This window comes from Falco punctatus, assembly GCF_963210335.1.
Source record: "Falco punctatus genome assembly, chromosome: 9".
NCBI classification, from domain to species: Eukaryota; Metazoa; Chordata; class Aves; order Falconiformes; family Falconidae; genus Falco; species Falco punctatus.
In genome coordinates this window covers 21,464,920-21,489,040 of record NC_137589.1, presented here as the reverse complement: position 1 = coordinate 21,489,040, position 24,121 = coordinate 21,464,920, and the positions used below count along the sequence as shown (strand labels likewise).

At 37.2% G+C, this 24,121-nt stretch overlaps 1 protein-coding gene across 1 annotated transcript in view; it reads right to left on the bottom strand.

Moving 5' to 3' along the window:
* Window positions 1–24,121, bottom strand: part of PCDH15 (protocadherin related 15) — an 878,455-nt gene that overhangs the window by 649,452 nt on the left and 204,882 nt on the right. The window contains exons 5-6 of the mRNA XM_080401549.1: window positions 18,985–19,062; window positions 13,282–13,416 (exon numbers count right to left, since the gene is read on the bottom strand). The gene's annotated coding sequence lies outside the window, so the exon portion shown is untranslated. The remainder of the gene's footprint in view (window positions 1–13,281; window positions 13,417–18,984; window positions 19,063–24,121) is intronic.

Genomic DNA, 24,121 nt, shown 5'->3' with positions numbered 1-24,121 from the left:
GGTTGATATGTTTGGATTGGGATCAACATACTGGAAGTTTCCTGGCAGGAGGAAACCAATTCAAACTTGATCTGAGTGGATATAGACTGGCCCCCCTTGGGCAGCTCATTCGATACTTAGACATTCAGTGCACCAATGTACATTTCATCGAGATTCCTTACAGCACGCTGCTTACACAAACTCTCTCTGAGAAACAGTTTTTATCTTCACACTCAGAAAGCAAATTGAACCTTGGTCTAATAGACCTAGGGTGAGTACTCCAGTTTCTGTGTTCTTGAATAAAAAACAAGCAGGGAGAAAAGGAGGAAGGGAAATCAGAAAATATTTGGATTGAGGAACATGTAAATTATTTTTTGGACTATATCTGAAAGGGTTTGGAAATTATTCACACCCAGCACTAACTTATACAAAGACAATATATCCAAATTACATACTGTACAGTTGTATTAATTGCTTAGCCTACAGTATAAGCTGGTTTTCTCAGGATGAGGTTCCTTTATCAATCAAGGTTTTGTACAAGCAAAAAAAAAAAAAATCCAAAAAACCCCAACAACAAACATACATCAAACCCACAAGTTTAAGAGTATATGTCCAGCTCATGCTCTTCACTTTAAAACTACTGGATTACATGAATCTTATGCTTTGCTTTTCTAGATCCAAGTGAATTTTACAAAACATAAACAGAACTAGACACATTTATATCCAAGTTAGTCGTTACCAATAATTTTAAGTGATATTCCTATAAGATGGACATAATATTTAGAATATTAAATCTGTCTGAGTTGCTGGGATGTTTTAAAGGTATTAACCTATCAGATTCATAAAATTACAATGTATATAAAGCTGAAAAAATCATAATAATCTGTATTCTAGAAAATATATGCTGCAGTCATCATATCCACTGTTTTCCTTTTTTTTAACAAACAATTGGCTGCAAATATTCATAATGTTGTGATCCAGTAATCTCATCTACAGCACCACCAGGTAATACTGAGAAATCAACAAAGTCGGTATATAATTTCAGCTTCTATGTTATTATCTGTGGTTTGTGGGAATTTGAGAGTTTAAACTGGCATGCTCACACATGAGTTTCCCTTGAGAAACAATCCTTCATACAAAACATAATGGTAAAAAATTATAAGGGTGACACGACTCTTAAAAACCAAAAAATTCTCAGTATGGTTCATACAACAGCTGATCTGCAGTAAATCATCAAAGCTTCAAGGGACCTATGCAAATTTACATTAAGTGAAAATATCACCCCTTGAGCCTTAAACCCAGTGTATAAAGTAAAAGAACAGGAATCTAGCTTGAGAATAAGGTCAATTTTAATGTGGAATTTCGTATCTTCTTCACAGGCCAAAATCTTAATATTAATGCAACTATTGCTCTTTACATAATTTGCTAGAATACTTTTGACATGTAAGCAAGGATACAAAGAAAGCCCATCTCTGAAGTGGAAGATTCAGACTCAGAGTGTGAGAGAAATACTTTTTTATTGTACCCCTCGCAACAAGAGGCAGTTTGTTGCTGCTACTATAGCCTTAGTCTTGCAGGCTTCTTTCGCCCAGAGTAGCACTGCTCTACTACTAAGATACTTGTGTCTGATCTAATTTTGACATCTACCACTTACTATTTGTGTTTACAAGTTCACTAAAACAAATGCCAACTTTAAGAGGCTTTCCTGCAAAAATACATATCGTTTCTTCTCATGCGTTCATTCATCACATAGGTACTGCTTGGGCATTTATAGCCTTGGACTGTGTGTTCACACTATCACAACTGCATGTTATCAATGCTTCCATTTATTGACTGCACATCCACTGAAGCCTTTCAACAGGGTTATCTGTTTTAACTTAACACTTCAACTGAAGTATGGAAGTGGCGAGAGAATCTGTCCAGCAGTTTCACAGACTCTTTGTACAACAGCCAAATTCCACCACTGTTTAGCAGCATCAAAAGCACATCATTTTTACATATCTAACAGTAGTCCCAGCAAACATTACACTAACTTTCTGGAGCCCAATGGCTAATTTTGTTGGTATTTGATGACTCAAAACACAAGTGAAAAAGACAGCACACTGTCTTCTAAAGACTGCTTGACAGAGACCTCCAGTTCTGGTGGTGCTCCCCAAGGCAGCTAAGTGGCCTGTCAGTTCAGGTCACGTTTGCCTGGAATGGGCACCTGTACAGTCACATGCATACAGGAATCCCCGGACAGCGTATATGACATCAGGCCCTGCATGTAGTACAGCCTCTCCCCTCTGGAACTAGGAAAATAGATTCCAGTATCTGTTAGAAGTCACCTGGCTCATGCACCAGTGCTGTATAAAGCTATTCATCTGCCTTCAGATGCTTGCTACTTTGACACTGCTCCTCACAATGAACTGCAGGGTTAGAAACCTGCTGACACTTTTAACTACTTTTTCTTTGTACTTTCCACTGTGGAGCTGCCCTCAAACCCAGAGACCAATTTTTGCAGCCAAGTTCTTCCCTAATGGATCAAGTTTCAAGTTAAATCAAAGAGGGAATTTTTTTTTTTTTTGCAGATCAGTGAATGCAAGGTGGAAACTGAAAAAAATTAGTTCTACAGTTTGGCCGGGACTGTTATTGGGATTTTGGAAATGTCTCTTCTACAGGGAAATACAGTACTGGGCATGACGCAAGAGGTCCCCCTGGGGTTGCTTCATCTGGATTTCTTGCCTTGGGTCTTCAGTAGTTGCTTCTGTCCAGCCAGTGAAAGTTCTCTACTTTCAAAATTTGACAAAAAGGAGGTGCCTTTGCATTTTGGCATTGCAACTGTGGCTACTATATCCATCTTCAACAAGGAAGCATCCACACTAGCCATGTTTTACTGCTTCATATCTTGAGTAAAATGACATCCTGTGACAGGCAGTGCAATCCAACAAACACTTTTTGTGCTGCAATGATTATCAGAAAAGTAAAAGATTTCCCAAGGCATAGAAATGCTAAAGCCAAGGAATATCGTGGGTGTGTAAATCCAATGCTGTTTGCTTCCCTTCAAATAGTATTTTGTTTAGCCTTACCACCCCTCCCTTTTTTTTTTTTTTGGGTGGTAGGGTGGTGGTGGGTGCTGGCAAATCACAACTATCCTGTTAACCTAGAATCAATATTTGTCGTTTGAACAAACACTCCTAATTTCAAGGTTTATATTCATAATGTAAATTATTCTACTATTTCATCTATTCTGTTATTTAGCAACTGCTTTTTTATTTACACATTTGTTTTTCATATAAAACTTCCCTTAAGCAATCCCTACATAAAGGACCAAGTTAATTTTTCACTTAGTTTTCTCCTGCTGTTTAGGTGACTCAGATTCTGACCACAGCTAATCAGGTGATAATTCTTTTAACCAAAAAATCTTGCTAGAAAATTCCTTCTGTTTAATCTAAACAAGATCCCAGCTTCCAAAAGTTTGCAGCTGAGGGACTCCTTCGGAAGAAGAAGTTTCTAGGTATCAATCTTCTAATATCTTTTTTCTTCCTCAATCATAAGCAATTTCCCCTTATATCCACATAAACACAAGCCAGCAGAGCTCACTGCATCAATAACCACCTCCTTTTGCTTGCTTTGAATCTAAATGCCACAGTTTGTCTTGCAAGACACAAGCAATGATCACTCCCTGTACATCTTGTGCTGCCTATAACTTATTAACAACTTCCATTGTATACACACTGAATTGTCGCTTTACTAGCCTGAAGAGCCTAAGAGAAACCCACTCTGCACACAGAAGCCATTCAATGATTTTGATTATCCCAACTTCCCTTTTCTGAACCTCTTATAATCCCATGGAGTCTCAAGACAAACATGAACTCCACACAGCAGAGATGCACTCTGCTTCATTCTCCACCCTCCCAAATATTCCCCTGACATTGTTCACAGTTTTGACAATCCATATTGAACTGACATTTCTGTCAAACCATCTAAAATAATCACAAGCTCTTTTATTCTAATGTTGTTCTTATGAAGCTTTGTCTGGGCTGCTTAACTGCTATTAAAAATGTCTGTCTCTACTGCTATTTCTAGTGTACTTTTGCATAAGGCTACGTATGTTAAAACTTTTTTTAGTTTTGTTCCCAGAAGCAACTTAGACAACTGTTTAGATATTGCCATCCATTAATGTTACAAACTCGATGCAAACAACTGTGAATTATAAGGATCAGTCTAATAAACTTTTATTGCTGCAGGAAAATGTTTTGGACCATTTTTTTCTTTATTTTTTCCCAAAACAAAAGAAAAACCCCTTTTATTATCTTTTCAAATCTTTCTTCCACATTTTGTAACCTTCTCAAACACTGCCTCATCTGCAGCTTGTGATACAAAACTAGGTACAATCAATAATTGCAGGGGTTTAGTTCATATTTATTTTAACTGCTAGATTCTACATTTCTGCATGAAGCTTTTCCAGCTCCGTTTCACTTTGTAGGACTATTGGTGTCTGAAGCAGTACAGGTTAGCTGTGCGCCAACAACATACAATTTACCTTTTTATCTAATTGTAGTCACTGTCACTTTCATCGTATATCCTGATTTTATGTCCTCTCCCTTTCATATTCCCTTGGTCTCTGCCTATAGAACTATTAAGTCCAGGGATTCGTGACAGATCACAAAAAGATTATGATTTTTAAGGAAAAGTCCTCAGGTACTTAACAATAGATTGTGATTTTTGATTTTCCTTCTTCTGCTAAGCCTTTTGGGATTACAAGTTTAAAGCTTTATTATGTTTTTCTCTGCAGCCATGAGGCTTGCAGCCTTGCTTATATTTTTTAATGAAAGCTGAGGTTCACATACAATTATACAAAACTAGCAGTCCCTAAGGAGAAGAAAAAGTATTTTAGGACTTCCTACAACAGAATTTAAAAGAACATTAAAATTGTATTAGCAGAATTTTTAGGCTTTAAACAGAACACACAAAAATCAGGACACTCTAGTTTCTGTGGTAACATGGTACACTTTTATTCATGGTCCTGGTGACTACCCACTTTTCTCTGGAACAGACTCAGAATCAAGAAAGGAGGACAATTTTGAACTCATTCATGAAGCTTCATCGATAGTACACCACAGCGAAGTATAAAAGCCTGACAGTCTACATGCCTATTTAAGTATATGAAAGTACAATGAGAAAAGTATAGGTGATTCCTAAAGCTCTTCCAAAAGTAAGCATTACTTTCATATTTATAAAGCAATTACTGTATAACATTTATTTTTTTTAAGGCCTGAAATAATCTTGCTTTTCTAGTCACCAAAGCTACCCCACAACTAGCCTACTAGGTAAGTCTTTCTCATGGTTTGTGATTCCCAAAACAGCTTTCAGAATAACTGTCCCTTAATATATACCTTAACGATCAGCAGGTAACTGAGCATTCATTATCAAAAGAAGAGTATTTTGGACACAGATACAATCTTTCCTATAACATACTATTCATCCTGTAGGTCACTGCTAATCACAAGTAATTTAACTACTGAACCAACTGCAAAATTGATGTTTAAATGTTTGAAGGCATTCAGTATAATCACACATATTCTCCTGTGCACTACTTTCTAAATCTTCCGAGTCAGAAATTTCCCATTCTTGCCTCCTGCCTTTGTATAGGCATTTAAAAATTTCCAAATCCTAGTTAACATCACAAATCTCACCTATCAGAAACATTTTTGCAGACTCAGGAAACCTATAGCAGATCAGCTCATAGTGGGAAGGTTAGCTTTAAAGATTTCTTAAATGCTTCAAATGAGATTAATGTGTAACACAGCAGCATCTCAGATAGACTGTAATGAGCATTTGTGATCCTAGACAATCTCTCCCATGCCACTGCGTTCTGTGCCAGAATTTCCAGGTAGCTTTCATAGTTTCCTAGTTTTCAACAAAGAGTTTATCAGATTTGCGTAATGAAGCAGTCATATCTAGACCTCACTCATCTGACACAGAGACAAGCAAGAAAAAGGACACCGCATGCCAAACATGCATGTTGCCATGACTGCACTACAAAGCACATCAGTGCTGAGATTGTTCTCCATTCAGAGGAAAAAGGACATTTTCTGTAGAGGTCAGGGTTCAGGCAGTTTAGAACATCATCTATTTCTGTAGTGCAATTCCTAATGAATGTGACATTCCTGTTTTAAAGGTGTATTTCTTGCAGAACTGATTTTTTTATTTTTTTTTAACCAATACACATACACAAACCTTAACACACAACTTTATATATACGTACATAGCACCTGCTTCTGATTTAATAAAATACAGGCCTTGTTAATACTATTGAACATTGGAGAAATACTAGAAATCTTTGTTTCTCTTCACAAATTTATTGCACCAGTAAGTTACAGTTTGCACACAAAAGTTAGCTTTGCAACAGTGAAGAGTGCAAGACAGAAACCTCACACAAGCATCTGAGGTCACAAGACATATATAGAGATAAAATGGGAAGAACGAAAATCTCAGAATAACTAAAACATATTATAGACTCTGAATAAAGTGTTAGATCTAAAGTATGACTAATTGTAAGTACTGAAAAAATAAAGTAGTCAAATTTATGTAAATAAATAATGCAAGTTGTTTACGTGATGCAGGCACATTCTATCCAGGTTCCTTCCTTATGCTATAATACCAGCTAACACTCAAACAGAGAAGAATCAGGTCACCAAAATTGTAAGCACCAGTACATACAATAATTTTAATAGGTTTCTAGCTCAGACTATTTTGAGTCATTTCAAGCTTTATCAGAGACGACTAGTTATTTGTCACTTTCATTTCTTTGAATCCTGAGACTCCTGTAATCCTTTTTTTCCTTTAAAACTGAACTCTTAAATAAGCAAAATACTCCACGATAGCCAAAATTTTGTGCGTTAATTAATAACGCTGAGTCACACTAATGTCTACACCCACATATAATTTGTTAAATGTCATGGGATGATAAATGGAAATGTAGCACAGATTTTTATAAAACAAATATTCCAAAAATAAACCACAGTTAAAGAAAAACACTGCAGGGAAGGAAAGAGGTGGAGAGAGAATGCATGTATGAGCAGTAACTGGAATTAGCAAATTAGCATGATAACTTCATATTACTAAGATAACCTTAATTTTTCAATGTCTGTTTCAATGGCTACTCTAAGGTTTACATGCTTTTATGTTGACATTTGACTATGTTGAAATAGATTCAAGATATATAAAGACATAACTAAAATATAACCCAAGATCAAAATTGGCTGTATACCACATTTGATACTGTAAAAAGTAGGGAGAAATAAAATTCCTGAGTACAGCATTTCTATTAAAATAAGGTGCCAGTGGGTGCAGGTCAGAATTGCAAAGGAACTCGACCAGGTGCATGCACAAACAAACAGCTGGGAAGTAGCAGAGACAGGGCAGTGGTACAGCCTACTTAAAAGCAAATCCTAAGGGAAAGAAAGAGCAGGCCCCCGCTTCCAGCTTTCTTCACAACAACTCTTACCAGCCACAGATCTGACCTTAGACTCAGCCCACTAAGTTGTAACTTTGCCAATTATACTCCTATAGGGGTGTCCTGGTTTCAGCTGGGACAGAATTAGTTTTCTTCTTAGTAGACAGTACAGTGCTGTGTTTTGGATTTAGGATGAGAATAATGCTGATCGCACACTGATGTTCTAGCTGTTGCCAAGTAATGCTTACTCCAGATCAAGGACTTCTCAGTTTCCCAAGCTCTGCCAGTAAGCAAGTGCACAAGAAGCCATGAGGAAGCACAGCCAGGACAGCTCACCTGAACTAGGCAACGGGATATTCCATACCATAGAATGTCATACTTAGTATATAAACTGGGGGGGGAGTTGTGTGAGGTGGCCGATCACTGCTCGGGGACTGCCTGGGCATTGGTCAGCAGGTGGTGACCAATTGTATTGTGCAACACCTGAGGTTTTTTCACTTGGGTTTTATTCTTTCCTCTCTCCTTTTCATCACATTTATTGTTATTTTAAAATTTTACTTTATTTCAATAACGTAACTGTAATTATCTAAACCCATGGGTTTACTTTTTTCTGTTTCTCCTCCCCATCCTACTGGGGGAGGTGGGGGTAGCAGGGAGTGAGTGGCTGGCTGCATGGTACTTCGTTGCCGGCTGCAGTTAAACCACAAGGGGGAACGTGCTCCACATCCTGACAACAACTGAAGTAGTAATTCACTAAGACGTTTGAGAATTAAATTAAATGAATATTAAATAACCCACAGATACACACACACACACCCTTTTTTTTTCCCTGCTCAATGCAGCTTGTAACAACTAAGGTGTGAGTCACCTTTACAACATTTGCAGTATGGACATATATAAGCAACAACTCAATTGTTCTTTGTTATCAAGCATTAACCTGACCTACTGCCTTCTTTTTTTCCCCAAGCTATTTTACACACAAAGCTTTTCTGTGCATGAAAGTTAATAATTCCTAATCCTTCTATTTCAGACTGACACAACAGATTATAATCTACTAGTTCAGTGTTCTTCACCGAAATAAAACCATGCTTGGTGACAGTAGTTACAGTTTCTACCTAAACACAGTTTCTCCCTAGAGAAGGCATTTAGTTTGCTCTTTAAAAACAGACTCGCATATACAAACTTTTCATCTAGATAATGTTCCACAAGAAAGATGTTGTAATTAAGTATATTCAGACTTTATTGACACACATACAAATATGCATGCATGTGTACATGTATAATTTCCATTGACATAAATGTAAAATGTTGAACAGTGTAATGATATATACACAACAGATGAGTGTCAGATACCATATTTTTAAATCAACTTTGTAGTTTGAGAATTCTGTATTTGAAATGCAGTACAGCATACTAAATGCATAGGTTTGGTACTACTTGACATGAAAGCATGGGAGTAACTATGAATAATGATTAAAAAGCATAATCTGCTATCACTTGGTAACCAAGAATATTTCAGAGAAATTATACAAAATTAACACATTGCGTTCCTTTATCATTTCTCCTCTGCAAGACCACAGACTACAGCACTTCAAAAAAACTGTGTGGCAGGCTGAAGGGGTTACCTGGTTTTATCATTTTCATTATTTCATACTTGCTTCAGTCCCTACATTCATACACCAACACCACACGCTTGCTCTTTTATTCCCTGCCATCACATTTTTAAAGTAATAGGGTTTACCACTACTTTTTTTCTGAACTGGTTTTTTTTCTGATCTTGGGAAGTATCTTTTTGCCCCTATGTGTAAATCCAATTGTTGTCAGGTTTAACATTATGAGTTAGTATTTACTGGGTTTTGAACTGCTGTTCTTAAACATGAACGTGGACTGTTGCTGAATATATATTTTTCAAAGTTATGATTTCCAAACTCCATCTCATCTTTTCACAAGTTATTTTCTTACATCAAAATATAATGTGTACTTTGACTGAAGATGGGTATTTTTCCTACACAGAAGTAGTAGATAATGTACTTTAAAAAGAGTTTAAGATTTCATAATTCATACTAGTGCATGTTCCTACATAAGGATTGCTGCAGTTAGTACTGGCCTGAATGAAGTCCTCCACAAGCATTCAATCAGTTCTTTACAGACACTATTTATGTCCCACCATACTTAGCATCATTAATCCATGGTCTGTCTTTCACTGTGTACATAAAGGTCTATAAATGCTGAGAGAACAACTGTAATGCCCACATACATGTAAAAAAAGTATCAAATGTTATACTAGCAATTACAACAAATATTTAAATATAAAATATTTAAGTTCAAAATGAAGCAGCAATTTCAAAAGAAAGGAAGTTATTACTTCAGCAAGGTTTTTTGCTATTACACTCTCTACCCCTTTGTTAAAAGGCAGAGTGAAAGTGTGATACAGTTATGCTGGGGTTTGACTTAGCTTTGTGCCTGTGATACAAGGGAAGTAAATAAATGCAAACAGAAAATATGACAAATGTAAAATCACATAAAGTGTTACCATTCTCATGAAAAGTTTAACCTTACATATGAAAAAAAAATGCTCAAATAGAAGAAAAATTGAATTAGGGACCTAATGAAAAAACAGTATGACTGCTAGGACTGCTCAAGCAACATACCAGCACTGAATGTATTGGCAATCAGCTCTCTTAACACACTACCTAATCTTAAACAGATAAAAATAATTTATAAATAAGTGGTTTTAGCATTGCATCTAATATCCCTCTTGCTCACCATACAGCACACAGTAATTAGACTCCTTATGAAATCATGCTTCTAAAAATATTGCTTTGCTCGGCACAATTAGTTGATTGCATCAGAAACTAAAGTAAATGCTTGTTCACAAAAGCAGTATTTCAAGTAGCCTGATCACTGGAATCACTTGGGAGTTGTACAGATTCAGCACCTGTTAAGATTCCACCTGCTATTTATAACTTTTACCTCTCAGGGTACAGAAATTTGTCTACATCTGAGAACTTCGGAGGAAGGTTGGCTACCTTAGTGCAGACATTGTGTACCAGCGGTTTCACACATAGTCACACATCAGGTTGTCAATAAGAGAAGAAATTAAACCAAATGCAGACAGTTTATGAAAGGGCATACAACGCAACACAATGTCAAGGTTGAGGTACCTTTCTCCAGCTCTGATATCAAAGATGTGAAAACCATAAACCCCAAGCTGAAGCTGAGGAGATGCAGAAAATTTCACATTGTATCAGAGGAATTGGAAAAAGTTGTTTTTCTTGTTTGTCCTTTATGAAAGACTGGACTAAGTTAAGTTTTAAGTCCTTCTGTAAGATATTAGGACAGGGAGTCTGAAAGTTTATACTGTCAGTGCTAGTTCAGACTCTCTACTGCAAGACACCTTAATGAAGGAAATACTAGTTTCACACAACAGCTCCTAGTAGTTATGCTTCATAAATCTTTTTCACCATATCTCCTGCAAATTTGCCTTCACTACAATGAACGCTGGCAGAATGTAGGATATTTGATTCATGAAATTCTGACTTTCAGACACAAATGTCATACACCGATCTCCTCACAGGAAAAACATCCCCCCCGCCTCCTATAGCCACTGGGTAACAAGCGAGTATGTTGGGCTAGCCCACCTTGCAGTAGTTGTCTATATGCTTATAAAAGTAGGTGATGTTCAAAATGGAGTATAGACACAGCACTCTCAACCTTTTGTCTGTCCACTCAGAAATACACAATGGGTCACAGCTGAGGAAATGCTTCGAATTAAACCTTCTCCATATTGACCTACAGCTGTTATTACAAAACATCAGGAAAAGGTCTGAGACACCAGTTCCTCTCTGTCATTAAAATGGTAATGATCCTATAAAGCACATTTCAGGTAATGAACAGAAAACTATCACTGAGCAAGGGCCTCGGTGTGGCTTCCATGAAGCCTTCAGGCTGGTACAATCAAACTTACAGTTCAGAAATGAGTAAGCAACTAATCACAGGAATTAATATTTTGCAATATCTATGCATTATCTGAATTGATATTAGGTGTGATTAGAGATCAAATTGTATAAATGGCATATCCACTAACTAACAAAGCAGGAAAAGATAAATATAAATTTAAAAAAAATATTTGTAAGACACAGGTATTACAAAGTACAACGAAAGTGTTTGAAAGATTTTTATACTAAATGCCAATCTCTATCCATTGTAAAATAAATTCTCAAAGGTAAACTGATTGGCCAGTTTATTTAATAAAAAAAAATAACATAATTGAATTGCATAACATACTAGATTTTCACCCTATCCAATTTTAAGATGACTAAAGACAGTGACTTCTATTTTCATTCTGTGTCCTTGTAATCTTGAAGAAATCAGAAGCACTTGTTACAGGACTTACTTAAACGATTTTTTAAAATGGGTTTGATTATGCATTCCCTGAAAATCAGATGGAAAAGTGTATCTGTATCTACTACTCCACGCAACCAGTCTATAATTACACAGGCAGTATTGTACATGCAGCATATGCAGTAATGCCCCCCAGGAAGCAAGCAAACTACATACCCTGCTCATACAACTGTGGACATGTAAAAAAAGAAAGGAAACAATTGTACAGAGAGACAGAGTTGAGAAATTTCAAAAATGAGGTGTTTATACATAGGCTTGTTTAAAGTGTAAATTATTGCAGTGTGCCACACTGAATGCCTGCCAATATTTACACCTGACTCACCTTCTATTCCCTGGCAAGAGGGAACACTAGATTAGAGAAAACTCAAGTAAAATTAAGAGATGATTAAGATGCAAAGCTGACAATAACCCAAAAGGCGGATGTCTCCTTACAAAATAAGTCATTCAAGAAATGAGAATAGTAGTAAAATCCTACAATGTTTCTTCATGTTCCTTTACAGTTTGTAGATAAAACATTACTTGTTTTCAGTTCTGAAAACCAAACTCATCATTACCACAGAAACAGTACTATAGATGCACAGTTTCCACAATCTACTGTCCCACTCAAATTTTCACCATAAACAGGCTAATAACACTGAAGCTTTGGGCTGTTCATAACGATCCATCCCTTCTGTTCTGAAATATTGCTGGGAAAACAGAATACACTGTCGTGCTCCCTTGACTCTGATACTTTGCTTTGGAAATGTAACAGCTACAAAATCATTCCATGAACACAAATATAAGGGGATTAAGATTGCACTGTTGCAGAAACACTCTTCTAGGCAAATAAAGGAAAGCCCTAACAGGCTGGCAGCAGTTGGGCAGAACACTCTGCCCTATTTGCAACGATAGCAAGTAGTCCTGGCAGAGCAGCAAGGGCACTTTCTGGCTCACACAGCCATAGTACCACTCTCCTAGCTGAACTTAAAGCGTAATAGCGTAATTTCTGAAGAAACAACTGGCCTACACTACCGATTTCTACCAGCAAATCTATGTCAGCACAGGATGTGAAAACATCCTCTTATTTGCAATCCTCAAGGCATAAAAGTACCCATAGTGATTGAAGAACATCTCCGCTGCTTAAGCCAGTGTTTTCAAAGAGCTGGTATAATGACACAAATACCACAGATCACGTGTTTCAGTTTGTCACAGAATGCTTTGCAGTAACATGAAGAAAATTGATTGTTTCATTGGCAAAGTGAATACAGGAATATGAGTAATTAATGCAATTATATCAAAGACAAAAGTGGTTATGTCTTAGATGGTGATTAAAGGCACATCTGGGAGAGGGTAGCATTTTTATAGTATATGCTGCACTTCATGAATGTGACAAACTAGAAAAGCGCAAATGCACATTGATGCCATTCAACCAGAAGGCCTATTTTAGCAGATAAAACCAACTCAACTAGAAAGCTTACCTTCAGTTAAGTGCTACTCTAACCAATAAGCCAGTTTGAGGTCCATCTCTGGTTACTTCCACAAGGAATAAACTTGATGATAAACAAATCTCTCTGACACCAGCCAGTCCATGAAGGTCCAGAAATGCTGCTCCACTGTACAAAAAAACAAATAAAAGAACAGTTATCAGGTTCCTTACGATTTCAAAGGTTGCTTCCTCAACAAGGTACTTGACAGCTCTCATGGGAGTTCTGCCAACCTCATCATCTCTCTCTGCCAGATTCTTCCTCCTCTTGTGTTTCTGATTATCCTCTTAAATCTGCAACCTAACAATGTCCTAGATCCCACAGGCAATCAACCCTCAGAGGAAAGATGTGTTGTTATTAACACAGCAGTTGCTCTTCTACTGTGTTGGTTGGATGCTTCTATTCCTCAGCCAGCTCACTGCTGAACAATTCTATTCTTCTCTCCTTTCAGCATGAATACATGGCACACTTCATGCCAGTTGGCATTAAAGTCTGTCCTGACATCTAAGTGATCTCACTTAGAGCTGTTAGTACCTTCAAAATTAATTATACTCTACTAGCTAAAGAAACACGGTGCACAAGGACAATAGTCCTGAAACCTTAACATTTCATACTCAATTGAATAAATTAAAGCGACTAACACCAAGCTAATGAAAAAATCCCACTAGCTAAGTGATGCAAACCAAACCAGCTCAAACCAAACAGACAAAACAAATGCCTACTCTGTGGTTTCTTTTCTTATCCCAGGTAAGCAGGGACCACAGGTTCAGCACACAAACACAAGCATCCACAACTGAGAGTGTCTATCTGATCCAGCTACTACTGGTTCCTGGTTTAAGACCAGCATCTCATTTTAATCTCTGATCACGATGTCAACATGTGTCAAAAATTAATTTCCACATGAGGCAACCAATTTCTCAAAAGAAATTTCAGAAGATATATGTTCAGAATATTTCTCTTAATTTATTAATGCAAAAGCTGAAATCAATTTTCAACATCATTACTTTTGTTTTGGTATCAAAATGAACAGATGTGGAACAGGTCTGTGCATCTAGCTCGGTGTTAAACACATAATCTTAAGGGCAGCCTCTTCTGAACTAGCTAATTATTATGCAGCAGTTTGAATAGAGTTTTTATGGCACTGACTGCAGCAGGGACCTGCACAGCTTGCCTGTGTCTCTACAAATGGTTGACTGGATTGGTTGGGAATGCAAACACAGGTAAAAAAAGACAGAAGAACATGGTAATTTGGTCCTAAAATGTAGCTGCTCTGTAATGTAGTCTTACAGTCCAGTATTTACCAATATAATTATGTCAGATGCTTTGCTCAGGACCAACTACTGCTCTTAAAAGGAATATGCACCAATATGGAGCAAAGCTGTAACGGATTTTAGTCACATCAAGAGACTTTTCCAGAGCAAGGAGTAAAGTTTTTACACTGTGGTTTAGGAGGAACTGTTAGACAGTGGAACAGAACAGGGAAAAGACCTGAATACCAATTCTGCAGTCAGTCCTACCACTTGCTCTTTAAAGACGCAGTGTCTCAAACAGTGTGACATACCTGGTCTTCCTTAGTCTTTACCCCTTTCCTAATCTGCGATAGACAGTCCCTGGATTTTTTTTGCTGTTGTTTACATTTTACTTCTGGTTTTTTTGTTCATCAAGTAAAGCTAAGCATTCAAGTTTTGATTCTATCATAAACTGGCCTTATGTAATGTTTAAAAGCATTTCCATCATCTTTGAGCAACTCACTTTAATGAGAAGGCCTAGATAGATCCCTTCAAAGCTCTGGCTGACTATGGGGCGTCAGCACATCACTACAAATCACGTCAAGTGCATTATGTGCACAGGCAACCAGAACACCCACATACACATTCTTCAGCATCAGGAAAATGCAAAGCATCACATGACAAACAATATATAGGAATATTAATTCTGATGTTTCTTTTGCAACACATGAAGGCTAGCACTGTAAAATGACTAACACCTGCCAGAACACACAATTTTCACAGGCAGGATTTAGGCTCAAAGCATGGGTATATGGGTGCAATAGACAGCAATCACCTCCACCTCTCAAATTTGACAGACCATACAGTCATAGAGTTGTTTAAGACCCTTAAGATTACTGAGTCCAACTGTTAACCTAGCACTGCTAAGTCCACAACTAAACCGTGTCCCTAAGCACCACATCTACACATCTTTTGAATACCTCCAGGGATATTGATTCCACCACCTCTCTGGGCAGCTTGTTTCAGTGTTTGACAATTCTTTTGGTGAATAATTTTTTCCTAATATCCAATCTAAACCTCCCCTGGCACAATTTGAAGCTATTTACTCTTGTCCTATTGCTTGTTACTTGGGAGCCGAGACTGACCCCCACACAGCTACAGTGTCCTTTTGGGTAGTTGTAGAGAGCAATAAGGTCTCACCTCAGCCTCCTTTTCTCCAGGCTAAACAACCCCAGTTCCCTCAGCTGTTCATTTAATGCCGTATTTCTATTTGTGTGCTGAAGGTCGCTCCTCCTCCCAACCTGACTTCAGGATGGACCAGCAGGTAACCCTGCAGAGTAGCACAAGATTCCCTCCAAAGCTGCAACCCCATAAAAATCTATTTCATGCCACCAGTATGCAGGCTTTGCTTGAAAGTATCATTTCATATCAATTAGGTAACTGAAAAGAAATCAGACATCATCTTCATCCAGACTTGTCACAGCCACTATACACACACAATGGTTAAATTTTTTGAGATCATTCCAGTCCAAAATAAGATCAAGCTTGCAACTTAGAACATTACAGGAGAGGAGAAAGGCCATTCTAAATTATACTTAGCAACAACACATTGCAGTTAAAAAAACTCTGCAACATAAATTAATATTAAAGTTTCTGAACAAATATGCATCTTGACAAGAGCAACCATCACATAATTACAGAAGCAAATGGGATATATGCTCATTTCCTAAGTATTTGTATGCAAGTTGATAACAGTTGTACTTCAGAAACAAATAATTCATTTACAAGCTAATTTGAGCAATACAGTCTGCCAAATTAAGCCTGACGTTTGAAAAACCTAAGTTCTGCAGGAGGAAGCTAGTCCTCTAATTTCTTGCATGACTGGAGACACAAAATTAAGACAAAGTGTCGTTTTATTAAGGCTCAGAAAACACGCTTTTAAAACTAAGGTGGCTTTTAATTCCCTAGCTTCCACAGATTTTAGAAGCAAACAATTGTTTAAAATGTCTTAGTGGCGAGACTTAATGTGCTGAAGGCAATCTGTGTTAATGGTGTCTACTCCGGAATGGAATGAATTTTTCTCTCTCAGTGCATTTAGCTTGGAAACAACCAACATCTCTGTCTCCAAGTTATTATTAGTATCTATAGGGATAAGAAATTATCAAGCTAGCTTAGACACCATCTTATTGAAATTTAAGACTATTTGTGTGCTCTAGGGAGTTTTGCTGTTGTCCTGAATGAGACAATCGTTAGAAACTGAAAAGGTACGAAACCATTCCTCCTCTATGCATTTCATGTGTTGCTAAACTCCGTAAGAAAATGGACTCAGTATTTTGTGGCTGACAGATTTTCTTTTGTGTGGAAAAATCTGTGAATATTCTCGTGACTAAAATGAAAAACTCCCAGGCTGAAAATTCCTGAATCAAACAGGTACTGTTATTACAGTAATACCACCAGATACTGTACAACAGAAGGTACTAATAAGGCTTCCTAAGGTTTTGGAAAAACAATACAAGAAAACCTCCATTACATTCTGTATTTCCTCAACATAACACATTTCAGTAAATATGTATCTATTAGAATGACTAATTACCTTGAACTGATATTTTAAAATATTTAAGAAAATTTCTCTAGCTCTGGGAGCTACGCAGGCAGCTAAACCCACATAACTCAAAAAATCACTACAGCTATATGAAAACATGTCTACAGAATGGTCTTGACATGAATGAAATGTTTTCTGAGAATGACTGCCTTTACTCAGTGTGGATTAAAAAAAACTTTAAAAACTTAGCACATTTCGGTGCTACATTCATATAGAATTTATCCATTTATTTATTTAGTACAGAGACAATCACTCAATTCATGCCTCTATCTATGACTGATTACAATAAATCTAACTTTTGCCTCTGTTACTTTTGCTTTCTCTGTGGTTCTCTTTCTTAATGCTACTTGACCATTTCAGCATTCTTTTAATTATATCATTTGTCTTTACCAAAGGTACAGTTCTATCAAAATCAAAATCCAGCTGAAAGCATCAACTTAGACATACAGATTTTGAGGCAATTCCTCATTCCACATGGTTACATGTTAGAACAAAAATGGCTACTACTTTGGAATGTCAATGCTTCTTTCTATTGGAAGTGGAAAACTAAGTATCAAAACATTTATTTATTTATTTGTTTATTTTTTCTGATGACTATTTCCCTGAACACAACTAATAACAGAACAAGACCACTGCTTTGTTCATTATTTCCAAACATCATCTCTGGGAAGAACCCAACATCAAAATATTCTGCCATCACATTCTTGGCATATTACCATTTATGCTTATCTGGCTGTCTGTGGCTCCCTTGCTGCCGTTTCTCCTTAGATTTCTGTTGCCTCTACAGACAGCCATTAGGATGCCATTACTCTTTTGGTGGCTTTTCTCTAGTACCACCATAATTTATAAGTAAAAGCGCTGATGCTAGCCAGCTGTACAAGGATCTGTGTTGACACAATGGTTCCCTTTGTTTCAACGTATTTTACAATTAAATAAACTGCCTGAACATTTTTTAGATTAATTTATTCTTCAATGTCCATTAGTTACAACAGTGCTTCATCTGACCTCCCCTTCTATACATTTAGGGCATCTCATTATTTATTATACTTTCAGCAATCAATTTTAACAGTTCTTACTCACTTCTTTTCCTCTAAACGCAGTATAGTAGTTTGCAACAGACTGTTTTACCTTGTAAGTTCCCAACTTGATAAAGAAATTGAAGCTTATACCTTTAGGCTCATATGTGTGACAACAGGATCAATGTTTGATTTGCCATCTGCCTTTAGGACCCCTTATATAATTTCTTCAATTTATATTCATTACAGAACACCTGTCAAATCTGTTACCCAAATTATTCCATGCCTATGTTATAACCTCAAAACATGTGAAGCCACTACTTGTACAATCAAAACACAAGTCTTGTTTGAGAAAAAACACATCAAGGAGGATTGATTTCAATCTTGGAAATGTCAAACTTCTGCCTATAATGCTCAGCTACATTTTTCTGAAACAGCAAAGTTCAAAAAGAGCCATGGACCTGACAGATCTCTGACACATCATGATAGATGTGACAGGTCTACTACTTTACTGCCAGAAATGTCCTCCAACAGAATGAGGCAATCAATGAAGAATAATAAATCTATCCCAGATCGTAGAACTATCTTTTGTATGTGCATAAGAGAAGAAACAATGCATTTTTTTTATCTCTGGAAACTCCTATTTTAATAAACTGTTACACTAACTTTCTTTAATATTATACAATACCAGTTACACAGTTTATCTGTTCAGTACTTTTCCCCCTACACTCTTAACATGCTTTTTGTTATTATTAAGCTAGCGGAGACAAAACAAACCAAAACCACCAAACCAAACCAACAACAACAACAAGATTTAAAACATACTTTCCTGTTAACAGGTTTTTCTTACCTTTTCTTCTGGTCCCTCTGTCAGCCAGGAGAATGACAGCTACTCCAAATATATCTGTTGAATTATGTCCCCATTATCCTAGAAGACATTGTTATTGATTAATACTGGATCAAAATTTTACCTTGAGTGCACAGTGAGAATACATTTCATTTTCCTTTTTTGAAAATTCCCATATTTGAGATAAATTACAGCAAGTCTGCAAAAGTTAATTTGACATTCATAAATCAAATCATTCTAGAGAAAAAATTGGTTTGATTTATAACTAATGCTTTTGAATGTATTCTAACACCTACCCTTCAAGCAACAACCTTGACTTCAACAACCAAGAGAATATACTTGGAAATACGTATTTTCTGAAGCTATTTGACTACAATACTAACAAAACAAGCACAGCTATGTCAGCTCAAACACAGTGATTTAAAATACTATTTTTATTTTATGGCAACATGAGTACATTTAACATTTTCAGTAAGTAGGCTCAATAAATTTAAAAAATATTGCATGAATAGATTGATGTTTGTATTTGTGTATGATTTCAAAAATATAACTATGACAGTGATGCATAGGTGTATTTCTTCCATTAATTTACACCTTTATAAGCACACAAATAATATTTAATGTTCTAAACAACCAAGACAATTTGAATTAAGCAAAACCCATACACACAGAACAAGCAGATACATGAATAAACCTCACAAAGTTTTGAAACTGTGAAATTGATGATTTCAGGATATCCCGGGCTAAAGAACTTCTATTTATTCACACACAACCACAATCATTTAGCTTTTATTAGACTGCAGTTCCAAAGAAAAACACAGCAATATGACAGAGTGGGAACATTATGGCACTCTTACACTTCTGTCTCCTGAAATGCAATAGCTGCAATTAGAAATATGCTGAGTAGCACCTGTGTAAGAAACAAGAAGCAGGTTTTGCTTTGCTTTTTTCATAAACATTAAACAAACAAGTATATATACAAGACACCTCAGTCAGACACACACCTGCAACACTCCAAAAGCGTCTGTGGAAACCTAGATAACATAAGGCTCCTATATTTAATTAATATTTTACTCTTAGAGGGTATTTCTTCATTAAGTGTCAAGGGTTAAATAGATGCAGTGTGAGGCGAGCAAATATATTTGCATCTTTATCAGCCCAAGCTTGATATCATACTGCATGTTCCCAGTTACTCCCTCACACCCACACGCGCCTCACATTACAAGGCGTCACCTGGGTCCAGGATCAAAGGAAAAAACAGCTTCAGCAGCTCATCACACACCAGCTTCCCCTTGCCTCACTCTCAGAGGTTCTCTATCTCTCCTCCACAGGGGCAGCCCAAAGCTTTCCCCACCCTAGCACCCTCACACACGCCATTCCCGCCCCTCTCCTCTCCCCCTCAGGGCTGAGGCAGCCCCCCCCGGCCCTCACACAGGCAGCAGAGGGGGTGCCACATGTTCTGATTGGACTGCCTTGCCAAAAGGCACTCCCTGGTTGGCTGCTGGGAGGGGAGGGACCTCAACTCAGTCACACCCCCAGTGATTCCTGATCGTTCCAGAATGTTCTGGATCACTCCTTCACCCTCAATCTCCTCCCTCTTCCCACAGAAATGAACCCCTGAGCATGTTGTTTTCCTTTTAAAAGGTGAAATTATTAACAGGCCGATAAGCCTGATGGAAAAGAAACAAACTTTGCCTGAAAAATGTTCTGATTGCAGATTAATAGGCAGCCACCCCTCACAACGGCCTTTCTTTTGTCGCCTGAGCTCTGCTCGAAATGGACTCACCTGAAAACCAGGAAGAAAAAGTTGTCTGCCCTAACGCACAGCCTACTAGCAGGAAACCACAGCAAAGCACACCTCCACTTACAGGTGAGGGAAGAACCTGCAGCACAGTTTTCACTACCTCGCAGGCACTGCCAGCAATGTAGCAACACCTTGCAAATCTCAGCCACCCCACCTGGCACCAGCCCTCCCTCCTCAGACCCCACTCAGAGCAGAGGACTTTGCTGTGAGGAAATGGTTACATGCAGCAAGGCAAGCAATGTGTATTGTTGGCTCCTGATGGCATTTTGTTTTAATACATTGCTACAATGGGTAGATAGCTTGCTGCTTCCATATAGTCCATCTACGAGCAAAGGGGAATATGAAACATCAAGTTCAGAAAATAAGAACAAAAAGCAGGTTTCATAATTGTGTGCATGAATGCAAAGAAATCTCACAAAATAAGTTATAATTTTCTGTGTTGCCTTGTTATCCCCAACAGCCTTCTAGCTAGATATTTCTTTCATACAGGTTTCATTCTCATAGCTCCTGTGAAAGGTAGCAAAGTATCATGTTTTCATACTCCACGTGAGGAAACTTACGTACAGCAAGAATATGATACACTTTGAAAGTAGTACAAAATACTCCCATAACACTCACTCTAATCTGTGCATCTCATAGCTATTTCTAGCAAGCACAGTTTGTTTTTTGCAAGTGAAAACAACAATACAGTATGCGAGGATAAAAAATTAGTAGGAGCTGTGCATCATTTCTTTGTAGTTGTGTTTATTATAAATATTATATATATCAAAATTATAAATTAAATAAAAATATTAAGATGTGTAGAGGGAAGAGACAAAGGCTAATACAAACTCTAGTACTTCTCTTCAAGCTTGGTAATAATTTTTGTGCAGTATTTTCTCTGAGATCAGCCAAATGCCCTGAAAACACCTAATCCATGTAGGTAACATTTCATTTCTAAACAATAACTCTAAAAAAATATTTAAGATTTTCATTTTCTTCCTATTAAACAACATTTGGAATCTACTTTACTCGGTAACAATAGTAAATAAAGTATTTTACATTAATATAATGAAGTTGCTTACTATGCCTGAAGCTGGTTTTGAATTTATCATAACCAGTATAACAGTTCACCTAATCATCTCTAATTTTAATGTCATCTTTTTCATTTGATACAAACATAAATTTAAACAAAGGTTAAGTAGATAGGAAGACTAGAATTGGTACAACTCTTGCAGCATCATGGCAGTTTTTTCTTATTTTGCCATCAATAATACCAGTAAAACCACACTTTCCAAACTTTATGCTAAGAGCTGCTCATCCCTGTTAGGAAAATCACTATGTTGCTCCTCTCATGTAAAAAAAAAAAAATATGAATATTAATAAACAGAAGTCAGTTGAAACATAATCTGTTTCATCATGGATTTCCTCTTATTCTTTGTCTTGCAATCAAAACCAACAAAGAATCATATAGCCACTGTACCCTGGTAGTGGATGCAGTAAAGAGTTGTATATCCATTGTAAACCAATGGTTGTGGATTAATATATATCATTCAGTCTTAACTTAACAAATCTTCGAAAGTACAAGCTTTGTTCACTTTACGGGAGAATTGTGCTTTAGCAGATTGCTGGTTTTGCACATTTCCCTTATATTGTTGGAACTCTGAATTGCTACCTTTGTTTCTTCAAAGTAGCTGCATTTTAAAATAATACAGTTTTCCACATATGGTATTATCTCTAAACATACTGCACATTATCTTGCGGGGTGGGGAGTAAGCCGAGGGGGGTGGCACAGGAATCCAACAGCCTATCTCTGGCTAACTGTGTTACCAGTATTCTGCTGAGCACAATATTACATACTGCCAGTAAGGGCATAACAAAAAACCCAAAATGAACATTGATGCATTAATGGTGAGAAGCTGCACTTGCTGCATGTTATGAATAGTAAAAATATAAGCGTAGAGCAAGTTGTGATCATGATAACCTAGACTTCAAGACTCCTGGAGAGCTTCAAGGTTTCTCAAGTAGGTACCTGGGCACATACCTAGAGATGTAAGCAGCAACACTGCCTCCTCCACAGATCACCCCGTCTTGCTGATAAAGACAGAACAATGCTCAGGTTGAAACAGAATGACTCAAGCTAGCTTGTTCCTTGTTGTGGGTATTAAAGGGCTGGAAGGGATTGCCCTTAAGAAATGTGAAGGAAATAAAACCACAGGAATATAACAAGTTTAACTAATACAGGCACACATGTCTGGGAGTTGTACCATCATCCCAAGACACAGACAGGGGGCTAATCTGCAAACCTGGGTAAAACATAGAGTCAGTTGGCAGAATTATATTAGGAAAAATAGACCATGGAAGAAACTATATGAAAACACACTATTATACAAAATCATTCATTTTGAATTGCCATTCCAATTCAAAAAACCTATAAAGGCTTACAAGATCTAGCTTTCAGGAATAAGATTCTTAACTATATTATCTTGATGAGGCAAGATTTCTTTAAAATCTTTCATTTATTATCAGTATAACCTAGATTTTCCAACTTGCTCACTGATCACAAGTGTTCTTAACAGAGAAAAAAGGAATAGTTGTTACCTTCAGGAGGAAACGAGCTGGGCAGTTTCAGTTGAGGCATGGACTTTCAGGGATCAAACAGAGTAAGTCAAATACCAAAGAAAAGGGAAAATGGCAGTTATCTTAAGGTAAGCATATTTTCTCCATGCAATCCTCAATGTGACAGTAGAATACTGAAATAGCAACATCAACTACGCATTAAGTCATAGGAAGGATCTTTCATTACATTTTAGTCAAGGCAGAAGCTTCCTATTCCCATCAGTCACATTCCATTCATGTGGGCTGTCACCCTGATCTCTAACCCTGGACCAGGTACCTTTACTACTAAGAAGTGGATTTATTGTTCCATATAAAGAACAAGTGACACCTGAAGAGAAATCAGTCCTGTGAGTGCACTGCTGTTTTCTGCTGGCATCATTATCTAAGACTGTTACCATAACTTGTTGAATACCAGATCCCTGTTTTCTGGCTTTATTGATCTTCTCTGGTTATCCACTTTCAGCTCCACAAGACACAGGAGCAGGAGGTTCCTGCTCTTCAGTGGGTCTCAAATCACATACCTTGTGTTTCATCACAGCTCACCTACAGGACAGCTGCATCAGACTCTCTCAGTAAAGCGCTCTTTGCCAGCTGATTTTGCTGATCAAGGGTTCCCTTCATGAAAGGATAGCCTATCTTTGAACAACTAAGACAGATATCTTGCACATTCTTTATTGATGTTTTTCAGCATGGTGCAAAACCCTTTTTTAAACCCTTTTTTAACCTCTATTTTTAACC